We start from the raw sequence: 16,462 nt of genomic DNA, 5'->3' as shown, positions 1-16,462 counted from the left end.
GTCAGGGTTAGGGTTAGTTAGGGTTTAGGGTTTGGGTTAGGGTTAAGTATGGTTTGGTTAAGGGTTAGGGTCAGGGTTAGGGTTAGGGTTAGGGTCAGGGTTAGGGTTAGGGTTAGGGTTAGGGTCAGGGTTAGGGTTAGTAAAGTCATGGTTTGGGTTAGTGTGAGGGGCCACCTAATGTTGGAAAAAAACGCAAACGCGGTAAAAACGCACTAAAAACGCATACAAACGCATAAAAACGCTGCGTTTTTTTCATGCATGCTCATAAAAATGCTTGAAAAAAACGCAGCAGTTGTATGCTTTTGTATGCGTTTTTTCAATGCGTTTTTTTGCGGGAAAACGCGCTGCAAAAAAAAGCAAGTGTGAAACCAACCTTAGTCTCAGAAAACCAGAGAAGTTGGTAACTATGCAGATTGCAGATCCCTGATCTTAACCGCACAACTAGCAGCAGTCGTGGAGCGTTCCTACGATGGTCCTAGACGCCTCGTCACAACCGGAGAGCTACATAAGCCTAAAGCAGGAAAAGAGGAAAACTAACTGCCCCAGAGCAGACCCCAAAGAAAAAACAGCTCCCCACATGTATTGATGGTGAAGCAAGATGAAAATACAAACAAAGGCAGGAAAATAGGCTGAGCAAACAATGGGGCCCGGCTAACTAAAAAGGACAGGAAAGGAAAGACACTGTCTGCAATCTGCCAAAAAAAACCTACAAAAATATTGTCCAACACTTCTGATAGCAAAATTAACCCTGAAGTAACTAGACTTCAAAACCTATATCAGCACTCTGAAATATTCTGAGACAGAGCAAAAAGAGACCAATCTAATAAGGGACAAAAAGCAGATTGGCAAATACTGATAAATAGGAGTGGAAATTCAGCATAGCCCCAGCAGGGGCAGGCTGATTAAACAAGAAACTGAATTGACCAACAAGCGCAAGTGTGAACATTAGCAAAAACAAACATAACTTGAGAAGTCTGGAAGAGAGCTGAAGTCCAGGACCTAAGAAGCAGACTGAATCACCAGCACTAGGATAGGGCGTCGGCTGTCTTATATCCAGTCTGATACTCCAGAGATCCAATCATTATCTTCCTCATCAGGTGGCAGATCACTACCACTTAAACCAACCTCACTACCTCCTGTCACCACCACAGGGAGAACGGAAGGGGAACTCTCAACTGGTGGAGCTGAAAATGAGTTCATAACAGTACCCCTCCTTGAGGAGGGGTCACTGAACCCTCATCCATGCCACCAGGCCGATCAGGATGGGCCCGGTGAAAAGCATGAACCAATTTATTGGAATGAATATCAGAGACAGAGACCCAAGAATTATCTTCCTGGCCATAACTCTTCCATTTGACCAAATACTGGAGTCTCCGTCTAACCAAACGAGAATCCAATTTTTTCTCTACCTCATATTCCACATTGCCTTTAACCAATACAGGATTAGGAGGTGCCGCCACAAGAACTACTGGCTCAACAAACCTCTTCAACAGTGATTTGTGAAATGCGTTATGGATTTTGAACGTAACTGGAAGAGCCAATCGAAAAGAAACAGGATTAAGAATCGCCAAAATCTTATAAGGTCCAATAAATCTTGGCTTAAATTTTGGAGATGCAACCTTCATAGGAATATTCTTAGATGACAACCAAACCATATCACCCACTTTAAACCGGGGACCAATGGTCCTACGCCGGTTGGAAAAACGCTGGGCCTTTTCCTGAGAGAGTGACAACTTATCCACCACTTGGTCCCATATCTGCTGCATTCTCACAACCACAGTGTCCACACCTGGGCAGGATGAAAATTCCACTTGCCCTGCAGAGAATCGAGGATGAAACCCAAAATTACAGAAAAAGGGTGACATCAGAGTGGCAGAACTAGCTCTATTGTTCAGCGCAAATTCGGCCAAGGGCAAAAATGAGACCCAATCATCTTGATTAGCAGATATAAAACATCTTAAATAAGACTCCAGGGTCTGGTTTGTTCTCTCAGTCTGCCCATTGGTCTGGGGATAAAATGCGGAGGAGAAGGATAACTGAATTCCCAGATTGGAACAAAAGTCTTTCCAGAATCTGGAGACAAACTGGACCCCTCTATCGGACACAATGTTCTCAGGAATCCCGTGTAACCGAACCACCTGTTGTAAAACCAAGGGCACCAACTCAGCGGAAGATGGCAACTTTGGGAGTGGTACAAGATGGACCATCTTCGAAAATCTATCACAAATCACCCAGATAACAGTCATTCTGTGAGAGACAGGAAGATCAGAAATAAAATCCATTGAGATATGGGTCCATGGCCTCTTGGGCACCGGCAGGGGCATCAGCAACCCACTAGAACGAGAACAGGGTTTGGACCGAGAACAAGTCCCACAGGACTGTACAAAATCCCTGACATCATGAGACAGGGCAGGCCACCAAAACGACCGACTCACCAAATCTCTGGTACCAAAAATACCCGGATGACCAGCCAAAGCGGAGCAATGGACTTCAGACATCACTCTCTTTCTCTACTGGTCAGGAACATACAATCTTCCCATAGGGCAACGCTCAGGTTTATCCTCCTGAAATTCCTCCAGGGCGCATCTCAAATTGGGCGAAATGGCAGAAAGAACCACCCCCCTCACCTAGGATAGCAATAGGTTCAGTCACATTAAGAGAATCAGCAAAGAAACTCCTAGAAAGGGCATCTGCCTTAACATTCTTAGTGCCCGGAAGAAAAGAGACCACAAAATTAAGACGCGTGAAAAACAAGGCCCATCTAGCCTGTCTAGGATTCAAGCGTTTGGCCGACTCCAGATAAATCAGATTCTTGTGATCGGTGAGGACCACAAATTGATGTCTAGTTCCCTCCAACCGATGTCTCCACTCCTCAAATGCCCATTTCATGGCCAACAATTCCCGATTCCCCACGTCATAGTTGCGTTCAGATGGGGAGAACTTTCGAGAAAAGAAGGCACAGGGATTCATCTTAGAAGTCACAGGGTCTTTTTGGGACAAAACAGCTCCTGCACCAATCTCAAAAGCGTCCACCTCCACTTGAAATGGAAGTGAGACATCAGGTTGCCGTAAAACTGGAGCTGAAGTAAATCTCTGCTTAAGCTCCTGAAATGCTGAGATAGCCTCAGGAGACCAATTCAGCACATCAGCTCCCTTCTTGGTCAGATCAGTCAGTGGTTTGACAATACTAGAAAAATTACCTAAAAATTTACAATAGAAATTAGAAAAACCCAAAAACTTCTGGAGAGCCTTCAAATAAGTAGGCTGAACCCAATCATAAATGGCCTGTACCTTGGCCGGGTCCATTTCAATAGTCGATGGAGACAAGATAAATCCCAAAATTGAAATCCTCTGTACACCAAAGAGGCACTTCGATCCCTTAACAAACAGGGAATTCTCCCTCAAAATCCGGAACACAGTCCGGACATGTTCCACATGGGAATCCCAATCACTAGAAAAGATCAAAATATCATCCAGATAGATGATCAAAAACTTATCCACAAAGTCTCGGCAAATATCATTCATAAAGGACTGGAAGACAGAAGGGGCATTAGAGAGCCCAAAAGGCATCACCAGGTACTCAAAATGTCCCTCTGGAGTATTAAACGCCGTCTTCCATTCATCCCCGTGCTTGATGCGAATAAGATTATACGCCCCCCTGAGGTCAAGCTTAGTAAACCAGCAGGCACTCTTAACTCTGGAGAATAAATCAGACATCAGAGGTAATGGGTACTGATATTTAACCATCATCTTGTTAAGGGAATGATAATCAATACACGGTCTTAATGAACCATCTTTCTTGGCCACAAAAAAAACAGCGCCTAAAGGTGACGAGGATGGTCTAATATGACCCTTCTCCAACGACTCCTTAATATAGGATCACATAGCATCATGTTCGGGTACAGATAAGTTGAAAAGCCGACCCTTGGGAAATTTACTCCCAGGCATCAACTCAATTGCACAGTCATAACTGCTATGAGGAGGCAAAGACGCAGACTTACTCTCACTAAAAAGATCAGAGAAATCAGCCAGATAATCAGGAATATCATGAGACTGAGGAGAGGTGGAGAAAACAGGAGCGTCCCTAAGAACACACTGACAACCCCAACTCACCACAGACACAGATTTCCAATCCAAAACTGGGTTATGAGTTTGCAACCAGGGGAACCCCAGAACAATATGTCATGCAGATTATGCAGCACCAAAAATTTACAATTTTCTTGGTGGTCTGGGGCAACTCTCATTATCACCTGGGTCCAAAACTGATTTTTATACTCTGCCAAAGGAGTGGCATCAATACCCCTCAAAGGAATAGGCGTCCGCAGTGGCATCATGGACAAACCACAACGTTTAGCAAAGTCCAAATCCATCAGATTCAGAGCTGCTCCTGAATCCACAAAAGCCTTAGTGGAAAATGTGGACAAGGAGCAGATCAGAGTAATTGCCAAAAGGAACTTAGGTTGCATACTGCCCATAGCAAATGTGTGTGCAAAACGTTTCTCTCATTTAGGGCAGACAGAAATAGTATGAGAGGCGTCTCCACAGAAAAAACACAGCTTATTACGCCTTCTAAACTCCCGACGTTGTGCCCTACACAAAACCCCATCACATTGCATAGGTTCAGACATTTGTTCAAAAGGTGGCAGCGCCTCCCGTGTAGATTTACGTTCACGTAAACGCCGATCAACTTGAATGGCTAATGACATAGAGCCATCCAGACAAGAGGGAACAGGAAATCCCACCATAACATCTTTTACGGTCTCTGACAAACCTTTCCGAAAGAGAGCTGCCAAAGCACTATCATTCCATGTAGTAAGGACCGCCCACTTTTGGAATTTTTGACAGTACAACTCTGCAGGATGACCCTGGTTTAATGCCAACAGGGTTCTCTCAGCTTGATCAACGGCATTAGGTTCATCATACAACAGTCCCAAGGCCTGAAAAAATGCATCCACATTAGTGAGAATAGGATTTTCAGGTGTCAGAGAAAAAGCCCAATCTTGGGGATCGCCGCGCAGCAAGGAGATGACAATTTTAACCTGCTGCACAGAGCTCCCCGATGAGTTAGGCTTCAAAGCAAGAAATAATTTACAATTATTCTTAAAATTCAGAAATTTAGACGGATCCCCAGAAAACACATCAGGAGTAGGAATCTTGGGTTCAGCAGCATGTGACTGAATAAGGTAGGTGGAAATTTCCTGTACTTCAGCAGCAAGCTGCTCCACACGATCAGACAGTTGCTTAGTCTCCATTAGAAAAAAAAATCCTCCTACGGCCCCAGAGAAAAAGAGGAAAAAATACATAAAACAAAAAAAAAAATTCTGACCCTTTTTTTTTTTTTTTTAACAATTCTTTCCTGCTTTTGAGTACCCTAGAATCTGCGGTATGGCTGGTGATTCTGTTATGAATGGGTGACCGAGGAGGGAAAAAAAAAGACAACCAGCTTAGTCTCAGAAAACCAGAGAAGTTGGTAACTATGCAGATTGCAGATCCCTGATCTTACCCGCAACACTAGCAGCAGTCGGGGAGCGTTTCTACATTGGTCCTAGACGCCTCGTCACAACCGGAGAACTACATAAGCCTAAAGCAGGAAAAGAGGAAAACTAACTGCCTCAGAGCAGACCCCAAAGGAAAGACAGCACCCCACATGTATTGACGGTGAAACAAGATGAAAATACAAAGGCAGGAAAATAGGCTGAGCAAACGATGGGGCCCGGCTAACTAAAAAGGACAGGAAAGGAAAGACACTGACTGCAATCTGCCAAAAAAACCTACAAAAATATTGTCCAACACTTCTGATAGCAAAATTAACCCTGAAGTAACTAGACTTCAAAACCTATATCAGCACTCTGAAATATTCTGAGACAGAGCAAAAAGAGACCAATCTAATAAGGGACAAAAAGCAGATTTTCAAATACTGATAAATAGGAGTGGAAATTCAGCATAGCCCCAGCAGGGGCAGGCTGATTACACAAGAAACTGAATTGACCAGCAAGCGCAAGTGTGAACATTAGCAAAAACAAACTTAACTTGAGAAGACTGGAAGAGAGCTGATGTCCAGGACCTGAGAAGCAGACTGAATCACCAGCACTAGGATAGGGCGTCGGCTGTCTTATATCCAGTCTGATACTCCAGAGATCCAATCATTATCTTCCTCATCAGGTGGCAGATCACTACCACTTAAACCAACCTCACTACCTCCTGTCACCACCAGAGGGAGAACGGAAGGCGAACTCTCAACTGGTGGAGCCAAAAATGAGTTCATAATACGTCCCCAGGAGTACGGTCGCCACAGTGGCATTACCTTCCTCCTAGGGAGTGTGATGTCATGCTTGGGAGCAACGAAGGATCTCTCTAGCAGTTAAACCAACACACAACACATTTCCCACTCCACGCCAGCAGGGAGACCTCTGAACATGACTGCTGAGGAGCTGCTCTCTGTGGTCGGGAGGAGGTAAGTTAGGCCATTCTGTGAAGGGAAGGGGAAGTGTGTGGATTTGAGAAGGGGAGCTGGAGGATGAGCAGAATTAAGGCTCACTCCTAGCTGGAGCGCATGGTCCAGATTCTGGTCTCCGAGTTTGAAGGGACATTGACGTTCCTGCAGCAGAATCCGGAGGAAGTAGCAGCTGTAAATGCTCTGTACCCAACTGAGGCTCAGAGGCCCCGGCATCGACGTGTGTGAGCCAGAAGGAAAAGGCTACAGCTGCCAGCCATACGAGAAAGTTCCAAAAGAGAGTCAACAGGGGGAACTTCATTGAACTCAGCACTGCGAGTATCTCAGATAAGCGCTAGAATGGAGGCCACACTACCTATCTGCAGAGAGAGAAATCCAAATTGGCTTCCAGGCTGAACAACTCCTTCTCCATCTGTACTCTGGGTCCTGGACAGCACCTACCAAGTACAGGTAAAGGAACTGCATGACTGTGTCTGTCATCTTTCTCCTGCGCCTGGCGCACGGCTCAGCTACATCCTGCACTGCACACCATCTCCCAACTCTTTCATCTGCCCTGCGACTACAGCCCTACCTGTGCAGGTCTTCTACATCTTAGCTGCACCACAACATCTGTCCCACAGAAGCGACACTGCAGCGCTGGTCAATCTAATCAGAAACCAGAGGTGGCGTCACGTATCATTCACCTATAAACATAATTCATCCCTTTGCATGGACACCCAGGGCCACGGAACGGGTCACCACCACCGTGATACATCCCTGTGAGACACTGGCCAGGTACCGATTAACCCCACTGCCCTGGCTGGCCACCCACACTCCATGTCAGAGTCATCTTGGACTGGGGAATTCACGATTTGACTTGATAACCCAGGCATGGTATGACAGAAAGAGCTACATGGACTAATGTGAAGTGTGGCCTGCTGCCTCATTCAGTTTGGGTGGGGGTGCAGGACACAAGGAAAGGGGTTCTTCCTGACCAGGAGCCAGCACTTGACCACTCAGTGCTTGCATTTTTTGAAACTTCAGAAGAGGCGGGCATATTTGATGGAGTCTGTTTTGGCAATGTAAGCCAAAACCAGTTCCTCATGCTCCGCCTTTAAAAGCGGTTAACCTACTCCCAGAAAAGGTATCATTCCAGGCGTTCTGGAGCCAGACCATGACGCAGGCTCAACACCTCCTGCCTTAGCTGCTATTGTGCTTTTGCCACTACCAGCAGATGCACCACCACCATCATCACCAGCTGGCCCCCCCGTGCCCACGTCCACGGCCTCTACCACCAAACTTCAAAATTTTGCACAAAATAACATCAGATATATGGCACTGTATCAGAAATGTACAGCTCTATTCAGTCAAAGGATAATTGTCAATCTACATGTATATTCCATCAGTGACACAGAGACGCTCACAGGCTCAGTATTAGAGTTGAGCGAAACGGGTCGAACAATTTCAAAAGTCGCCGACTTTTGGCAAAGTCGGGTTTCATGAAACGAAACCCGACCCTAGGATGAGGTCGGCCACGAGGTCGGCGACTTACGCGCCAAAGTCGCGTTTCAAAAGTTTGTTTAGCGCTCTTTTTCAGCCAATCAGGATCCACGGACACTGTGGGCAACGTGAAGACATAGGCAGGGGTCGCCACCATCTTTCAGAAGGGCATGCAAGTGATTGGCTTGCTTTGGTGGGCATCACAGGGGTTATAAAAGGGCGTGCACGCTGACCGCCATCTTACTTCTGCCGATCTTAGCATAGGGAGAGGTTGCTGCTGATTCTGTAGGGAGAGCGTTAGGCAGGGAAGAAGACAAAAAAACTGCTTCTGCTGCTAGCGATTTTGCCTGTGCAACACACCAGTCACTGTGTGTGCAGTGCAAGGGGAGGCTATATTGTGATGGATCAGCGGTGTTGGTTGTTAGGCTGCCTTCTAAGGCTTCCTGACAGCTGCATTGCTGTTTCCCCACTGCTCTGCAAACTGCTTTTTTAAAAGCAATCCCAATTTTTTTTTTGTCCTGCTAAGGTACTGAGCGTGCATTTATTCACACCATACAGCGGTGTAAGCTCCTCACACAGTACCGTGTAACGGCTGTTATCACAGCCACAGTGAAGCTATCTGTGTGTCACTGTGGAAGGATAAGTGGAGGACTTGTTCCGTTCTTACAGACCTACACTCTAGGGAGATTCCTATTCTGCCCAATTCTACAATTCACTTTTTTCACACCTGTGCCATCGAGCCTGTGACATAGCGCTCTGATATTCAGTGGGCCTCACACAATCCAAAAGTGTCCAGTGTCCACAAGTGTCTGCAGAAATTCAAAATCTCCCTTATCCTGTAGTCACTTTTTTCACACCTGCTGCATCGAGCCTGTGACATAGCGCTCTGATATTCATTGGGCCTCACACAATCCAAAAGTGTCCAGTGTCTGCAGAAATTCAAAATCTCCCTTATCCTGTAGTCACTTTTTTCACACCTGCTGCATCGAGCCTGTGACATAGCGCTCTGATATTCATTGGGCCTCAAACAATCCAAAAGTGTCCAGTGTCCACAAGTGTCTGCAGAAATTCAAAATCTCCCTTATCCTGTAGTCACTTTTTTCACACCTGTGCCATCGAGCCTGTGACATAGCGCTGTGATATTCAGTGAGCCTCACACAATCCAAGTGTCCAGTGTCCACAAGTGTCTGCAGAAATTTAAAATCTTCCTTATCCTGTAGTCACTTTTTTCACACCTGTGCCATCGAGCCTGTGACATAGCGCTGTGATATTCAGTGGGCCTCACACAATCCAAGTGTCCAGTGTCCACAAGTGTCTGCAGAAATTCAAAATCTCCCAGAAATTCAAAATCTCCCTTATCCTGTAGTCACTTTTTTCACACCTGTGCCATCGAGCCTGTGACATAGCGCTGTGATATTCAGTGGGCCTCACACAATCCAAGTGTCCAGTGTCCACAAGTGTCTGCAGAAATTCAAAATCACCCAGAAATTCAAAATCTCCCTTATCCTGTAGTCACTTTTTTCACACCTGTGCCATCGAGCCTGTGACATAGCGCTGTGATATTCAGTGGGCCTCACACAATCCAAGTGTCCAGTGTCCACAAGTGTCTGCAGAAATTCAAAATCACCCAGAAATTCAAAATCTCCCTTATCCTGTAGTCACTTTTTTCACACCTGTGCCATCGAGCCTGTGACATAGCACTGTGATATTCAGTGGGCCTCACACAATCCAAGTGTCCAGTGTCCACAAGTGTCTGCAGAAATTCAAAATCTCCCTTATCCTGTAGTCACTTTTTTCACACCTGTGCCATCGAGCCTGTGACATAGCGCTGTGATATTCAGTGGGCCTCACACAATCCAAGTGTCCAGTGTCCACAAGTGTCTGCAGAAATTCAAAATCTCCCAGAAATTCAAAATCTCCCTTATCCTGTAGTCACTTTTTTCACACCTGTGCCATCAAGCCTGTGACATAGCACTGTGATATTCAGTGGGCCTCACACAATCCAAGTGTCCAGTGTCCACAAGTGTCTGCAGAAATTCAAAATCTCCCTTATCCTGTAGTCACTTTTTTCACACCTGTGCCATCGAGCCTGTGACATAGCACTGTGATATTCAGTGGGCCTCACACAATCCAAGTGTCCAGTGTCCACAAGTGTCTGCAGAAATTCAAAATCTCCCAGAAATTCAAAATCTCCCTTATCCTGTAGTCACTTTTTTCACACCTGTGCCATCGAGCCTGTGACATAGCGCTGTGATATTCAGTGGGCCTCACACAATCCAAGTGTCCAGTGTCCACAAGTGTCTGCAGAAATTAAAAAATCTCCCAGAAATTCAAAATCTCCCTTATCCTGTAGTCACTTTTTTCACACCTGTGCCATCGAGCCTGTGACATAGCGCTGTGATATTCAGTGGGCCTCACACAATCCAAGTGTCCAGTGTCCACAAGTGTCTGCAGAAAATCTAAATCTCCCCTGTCCTATAGACACCTTGTACCTTGTTTTACATTACTATATAGTTTGTAGGATTTTGTCTACATTTCTACCAAAAATGAGGAAGGCTGGTGGAAGAGGCCATGGAATTGGGTGGGGGTTGGCAGCTGGTAATGATGGTGTTGGTGGTGGATCTGATGGTAGTGGCAAAAGCAAAATAGGACCGAATGCAGGAGGTGTTGAGCCTGCGTCATCGTCTGGCTCCATAAGGCTTCGAAGGCTTAGTTTTCTAGGAGTTGGCAAACCGCTTTTAACGCCAGAGCATCAGGAAAAAGTTTTGACTTACATTGCTGACTCAGCCTCCAGCTCTATCGCCTCCTCTTCTGAAGTTGTAAAAAGTAAAAGCACTGAGTCGTCATTGGAGGCTCATGTTCATGAACCACACCTTTCCTTGTGTCCTTCACCACAACCAAGATTGAAGGATGATGCAGGCCATACTACTGATTACTCCATGGAGCTGTTTTCACATACCATGCCTGGATTATCAAGTGAAATGGTGAATTACCCAGGCCAAGATGAATCTGGCATGGAGTGCACTGATGCACAGCCGCTGATAGATGATTCTGCTGGTACATTCACTCAGAGCACTACATTGTCCTCGCAGTGTACAGAGCCAGATTCTGACCCTGATGAGACTCAGGTGCCCCTTCCCGCACACTATACCACCATACACGGTGACACAGAGGAAGGTGCACATGACATTGAAGAGGAGGTGATGGATGACCCAGTTGTTGACCCAGATTGGCATCCATTGGGGAAGAGGGTGCTGCTTCCAATAGCTCAGATGAGGAGCATCCACAGCAGACATTAACATCGCAACAGCTGTTATCTGGCAGGCCCGGAGCACTCCAAAGACAGGTTCCAAAAATCAAAAGAGTTGCTGGACAACTTGTCCAGAGGGTCAAAACATCACAGCGTGCTAGGCCGCAAAATGTCTGCCAAAGTAGGAAGAGTGCAGTGTGGCACTTTTTTGAACAAAATCCTCATGATCAGGCCAAGGTTATCTGTAAGAAGTGCGCAAAGACCTTTAGCCGAGGGAAAAATCTGAAAAATTTGAATACCAGTTGCATGCTTAGACATTTAACCAGCATGCACTTGCAAGCGTGGACACAACACCAAACCTCAAGTGCCACATGTGCAACTGATCACAAAGAAGGTAGTCAGCAACGCTACATTGTTTCCCCCACTGTAAGCCCACCGGTTAGCACAGCAGCAAATGTTGAGGTGTCGTTGCAAGGCCACAGCAGTCAGGGAATCCCACTGTTATATCAACAAAATACTGAATCTAGGCCATCAGAAAGAACACCAACTCCATCACCATCATCAACCCTCTCTCAGTCCGCCCTGTCCACCGCTACTTCCACCATATGCAGCTCTCAAGTCCAGCTCACCCTCCCAGACACTATGAGTAGGTCAAGAAAGTACTCAGTCTCTCATCCGCGTACACTGGGTTTGAACGCCCACATTGCCAAACTAATCTCGTTTGAGATGATGCCCTATCGGTTGGTGGAAAGCGCAGCTTTCCGCGAACTCATGGCCTATGCAGTACCACGCTATGACCTACCCAGTCGCCACTTCTTCTCTCGCAAAGCCATCCCAGCCCTCCACCATCATGTGAAAGACCGCATTGTCCATGCACTCAAGCAGTCAGTGAGTGGAAAGGTGCACCTCACAACTGATGCATGGTCCAGTCGGCATGGCCAGGGCCGTTACGTGTCCATCACTGCGCACTGGGTTAATGTGGTGGATGCAGGGTCCACAGGGGACAGCGGTGGTGGGACAGTGCTGCCTAGCCCATGGTATAGGAAACAGTTGGCTGTAGGCGTTTGACCCTCCTCCTCCTCCTCCTCCTCCAGAAGCGAAAGCTTGTCCACAGAGCGCAGTCGTACGAGCACTCCATCTGCAGCTGCCACTGTTGCACACGAGGTGTCCCCCTATCGAGCAGCTAGTGGAAAGCGTCAGCAGGCTGTGTTGCAGATGATGTGTTTGGGCGACAGACACACCGCCGAGGTGCTGGCCGAGTACTTGAAGCGACAAACTGAGTCATGGCTGGGCAGTGTACATCTTGAGGCAGGCAAGGTAGTTAGTGATAACGGCCGTAATTTTGTGGCAGCCATAGCCCTTTCAAAACTCAGCCACATACCTTGCTTGGCTCACACCTTGAACCTGGTGGTGCAGTACTTCCTCAAAAATTATCCGGAGTTAACAGCCCTGCTCCATAAGGTGCGAAGACTGTGCGCGCACATCCGCCGGTCGCCTGTACACTCCGTTCGTATGCAGAAGCTGCAGCGATTGCTCCACCTTCCCAACCACCGCCTCATTATCAACATTGCAACAAGGTGGAACTCCACCCTGCACATGGTGGAGCGGCTGTGCGAGCAGAGGCAGGCCATAATGCATTTGTGGGAGGATACACGGCCAGGCACTTTGAGAGCAGACATGGAGTTGCCAGGTGTGCAGTGGTCGAAGCTGAAAGACCTCTGTAAAGTCCTTCAGTGTTTTGAGGAATGCACACGGCTGGTAAGCGCAGACGACGCCATCCTAAGCATGAGCATCCCACTTATGCGTCTGCTCATGCAAACTTTGACGCACCTTAAGGAGCAGGCGTCTGCAGCCAATGTTGACGAGGAGGAAGAGGTGGAGGCAATCCTTGATGACATTCAGCCATTGTCTGCTCAGGGACCTCTCCTGGACGAGTTGGAGGAAGAAGAGGAGAAGGAGGATGATGATGGGGATGATTACTTAGGGGAGGAGGATGCATCTCGTGGGGCAAGTGAAAGTGTTGGCGTGGCAAGGTCTGGTACAGGGTTTGTGCATGACTGGAGGGATGTGGATTTGCCAGAAAGTGCTCCTCCAACCAGCACTCGCAGTGCATCATTGACACCGGGAACATTGGCCCACATGTCAGATTATGCCTTGCGGATCCTAAAAAGGGACCACCGCATTGCCAAAATGATGAACGATGACGACTACTGGTTGTCCAGCATCCTGGATCCACGCTATAAAGGCAAATTACAAAACATCATGCCACAGGAGAACCTTGACCTAATATTTGCTAATAAACAAGCAACTCTGGTAAATCGGTTGCTTGAGGCATTCCCAGCACACAGCAGCGGTGATGGTTCTCACACGAGCCGTACGGGCCGGGGGCAGCTTGGCAGAGGTGTTCATGGTGCACACAGCAGAAGTGGCGTTGGATACAGGGGTTTCATGATAATGTTATGGACTGATTTTTCAAGTACCGCTCACACAACTGGTAATATAGCATCGATGGAAAGTGACAGGAGACAGCAGTTGTCAACTATGGTTACAAACTACTTTTCCTCCCATATCGATGTTCTCCCACACAGTTCATTCCTCTTTGACTATTGGGCTGCTAAACTGGACACCTGGCCTGAATTGGCACAATATGCCTTACAGGAGCTCGCTTGCCCAGCTGCAAGTGTGCTATCGGAAAGAGTCTTCAGTGCAGCTGGATCAATCCTGACAGAAAAAAGGACCCGTCTGTCAACCCAAAATGTGGATGATCTAACCTTCATTAAAATTAACCATGCATGGGTTTCCAAGGATTTTGTCCCACCTTCCCCTGATGACACATAAGGTGACAGAAAAATGGCTTGCTTTGGTCCACCTCTTCCTGGGACTTGACCTATTTCGCCTTTTGCATCAGCTGAATGTCCAACATCAACATATGCCACTTTCTAAAACTCCCTAACTGTGCTGCCCCCCCCCATGGCCGGGGTCACCACCTAGCGCACGACACCGTGCGAGTGCCGTTGCCCTGGACAGGTGGGTAGGCCGACTCTTGGGCGCGGGCACTGGCACAGGGTCCCTCATAGTGCAATCAAGTGTCTCTGACGGTGGTGGTGCACACCCGCCGTCAGACACACCGCCGTACTATGAGGGGCCCAGTGCCAGTACCGACGCCCACGAGTCGGCCCCCCTTGCTTGGGCAGGGCCCCAGCATTTGCAATCTTTACCTCTCCCTGCTCCTCCGCTGTGTAGTCTGGGCTGTCAAATCCATACTGTGCCTGACACCGTCTGAGCCTGCCTCCTGATGTATAGACATATCTTTTGAATGTGTACGCTATCCATACATGTTATCCGGGGATACGGTACCCTTTCTCACCTTTGTGCAATCACTTGCAAGCCATACTGTGCCTGACACCGTCTGAGCCTGCCTCCTGATGTATAGACATATCTTTTGAATGTGTACGCTATCCATACATGTTATCCGGGGATACGGTACCCTTTCTCACCTTTGTGCAATCACTTGCAAGCCATACTGGGCCTTACACTGTCTGAGCCTGCCTCCTGATGTATAGACATATCTTTTGAATGTGTACGCTATCCATACATGTTATCCGGGGATACGGTACCCTTTCTCACCTTTGTGCAATCACTTGCAAGCCATACTGGGCCTTACACCGTCTGAGCCTGCCTCCTGATGTATAGACATATCTTTTGAATGTGTACGCTATCCATACATGTTATCCGGGGATACGGTACCCTTTCTCACCTTTGTGCAATCACGTGCAAGCCATACTGGGCCTAACACCATCTGAGCCTGCCTCCTGATGTATAGACATATCTTTTGAATGTGTACGCTATCCATACATGTTATCCGGGGATACGGTACCCTTTCTCACCTTTGTGCAATCACTTGCAAGCCATACTGGGCCTTACACCGTCTGAGCCTGCCTCCTGATGTATAGACATATCTTTTGAATGTGTACGCTATCCTTACATGTTATCCGGGGATACGGTACCCTTTCTCACCTTTGTGCAATCACTTGCAAGCCATACTGGGCCTTACACCGTCTGAGCCTGCCTCCTGATGTATAGACATATCTTTTGATTGTGTACGCTATCCATACATGTTATCCGGGGATAAGGTACCCTTTCTCTCCTTTGTGCAATCACGTGCAAGCCATACTGGGCCTAACACCGTCTGAGCCTGCCTCCTGATGTATAGACATATCTTTTGAATGTGTACGCTATCCATACATGTTATCCGGGGATACGGTACCCTTTCTCACCTTTGTGCAATCACGTGTAACCCATACTGGGCGTGAGAACGACTGGCGAGCTGTTAAGCAAGCTACAGCACCTGTGGTTTGCACACGTAAGTTTTTCATTTTTTTCAGGATTGACGGTTAGGCCTAATTCCGGAACTGCGGATGACCTGCACTTACTGGGAAATCATCGTTCGCGAGTAATAATTGTAATCAGTGATCCCCATCACTAACGTTGTTCAGCGGGTTATCTGCACCTGTAAGCGACAAACGCTGGCCTTTTCAGTGTAGCGCACATGCAGCCACGGACATGTAAGGGCATGACACACCAGTTATTGGCCAATCTCATGTGCCAGAGCCTCACGTGTCCCTCTAGTAAGCCAGACTCGGACCGTGGGGCATGACGGAGTCTCGTTCGTTAACGGAATTAAGCTTGCAATGTGTGCAACTGTTCTGTAGCTGGCATGGTTGAGGTTGCCCGTGTTGAGTCAAATTACGCCGTAGGCTCCACTCCTGGTGGTGCCCTTCTGGACATTCCTTTAAGGTTCAGCTTTGCAACCATACTGCCCATGTAAAACAAACACTTTGCCTTCATGAACGCTGTTTGGAGGGTCATGACTCGTGGGAATAACGCCGCCCAATCAGTTAACCTGCTAGAGAGATCCTTCGTTGCTCCCAAGCATGACATCACACTCCCTAGGAGGAAGGTAATGCCACTGTGGCGACCGTACTCCTGGGGGTGACACAAGTGCACTGATGCCCAGCCACTGCTCGATGAATCTGCTGGTACATTGACCCAGACCACTACATTCCCCTCGCACGCTACCCGGCCTGAATCTGACCCTGATGAAACTCAGGTTACCCTTCCCATACACAGTTCCATCTTACACGGTGACAAAGAGGAAGCTGCAAATGAAAGTGCAGGTTCGGCCCACCCGCCATCAGACACAGCACCATACTATCAGGGGCCCTGTGCCAGTGCCGTCGCCAATGAGTGGGCCCCCCCTGCTTGCTCAGGATCACAGC

Source organism: Dendrobates tinctorius, unplaced genomic scaffold (genome assembly GCF_039654945.1).
Source record: "Dendrobates tinctorius isolate UK_male_01 unplaced genomic scaffold, ASM3965494v1 ptg000060l, whole genome shotgun sequence".
NCBI classification, from domain to species: Eukaryota; Metazoa; Chordata; class Amphibia; order Anura; family Dendrobatidae; genus Dendrobates; species Dendrobates tinctorius.
This window is presented reverse-complemented; position numbering follows the sequence as displayed.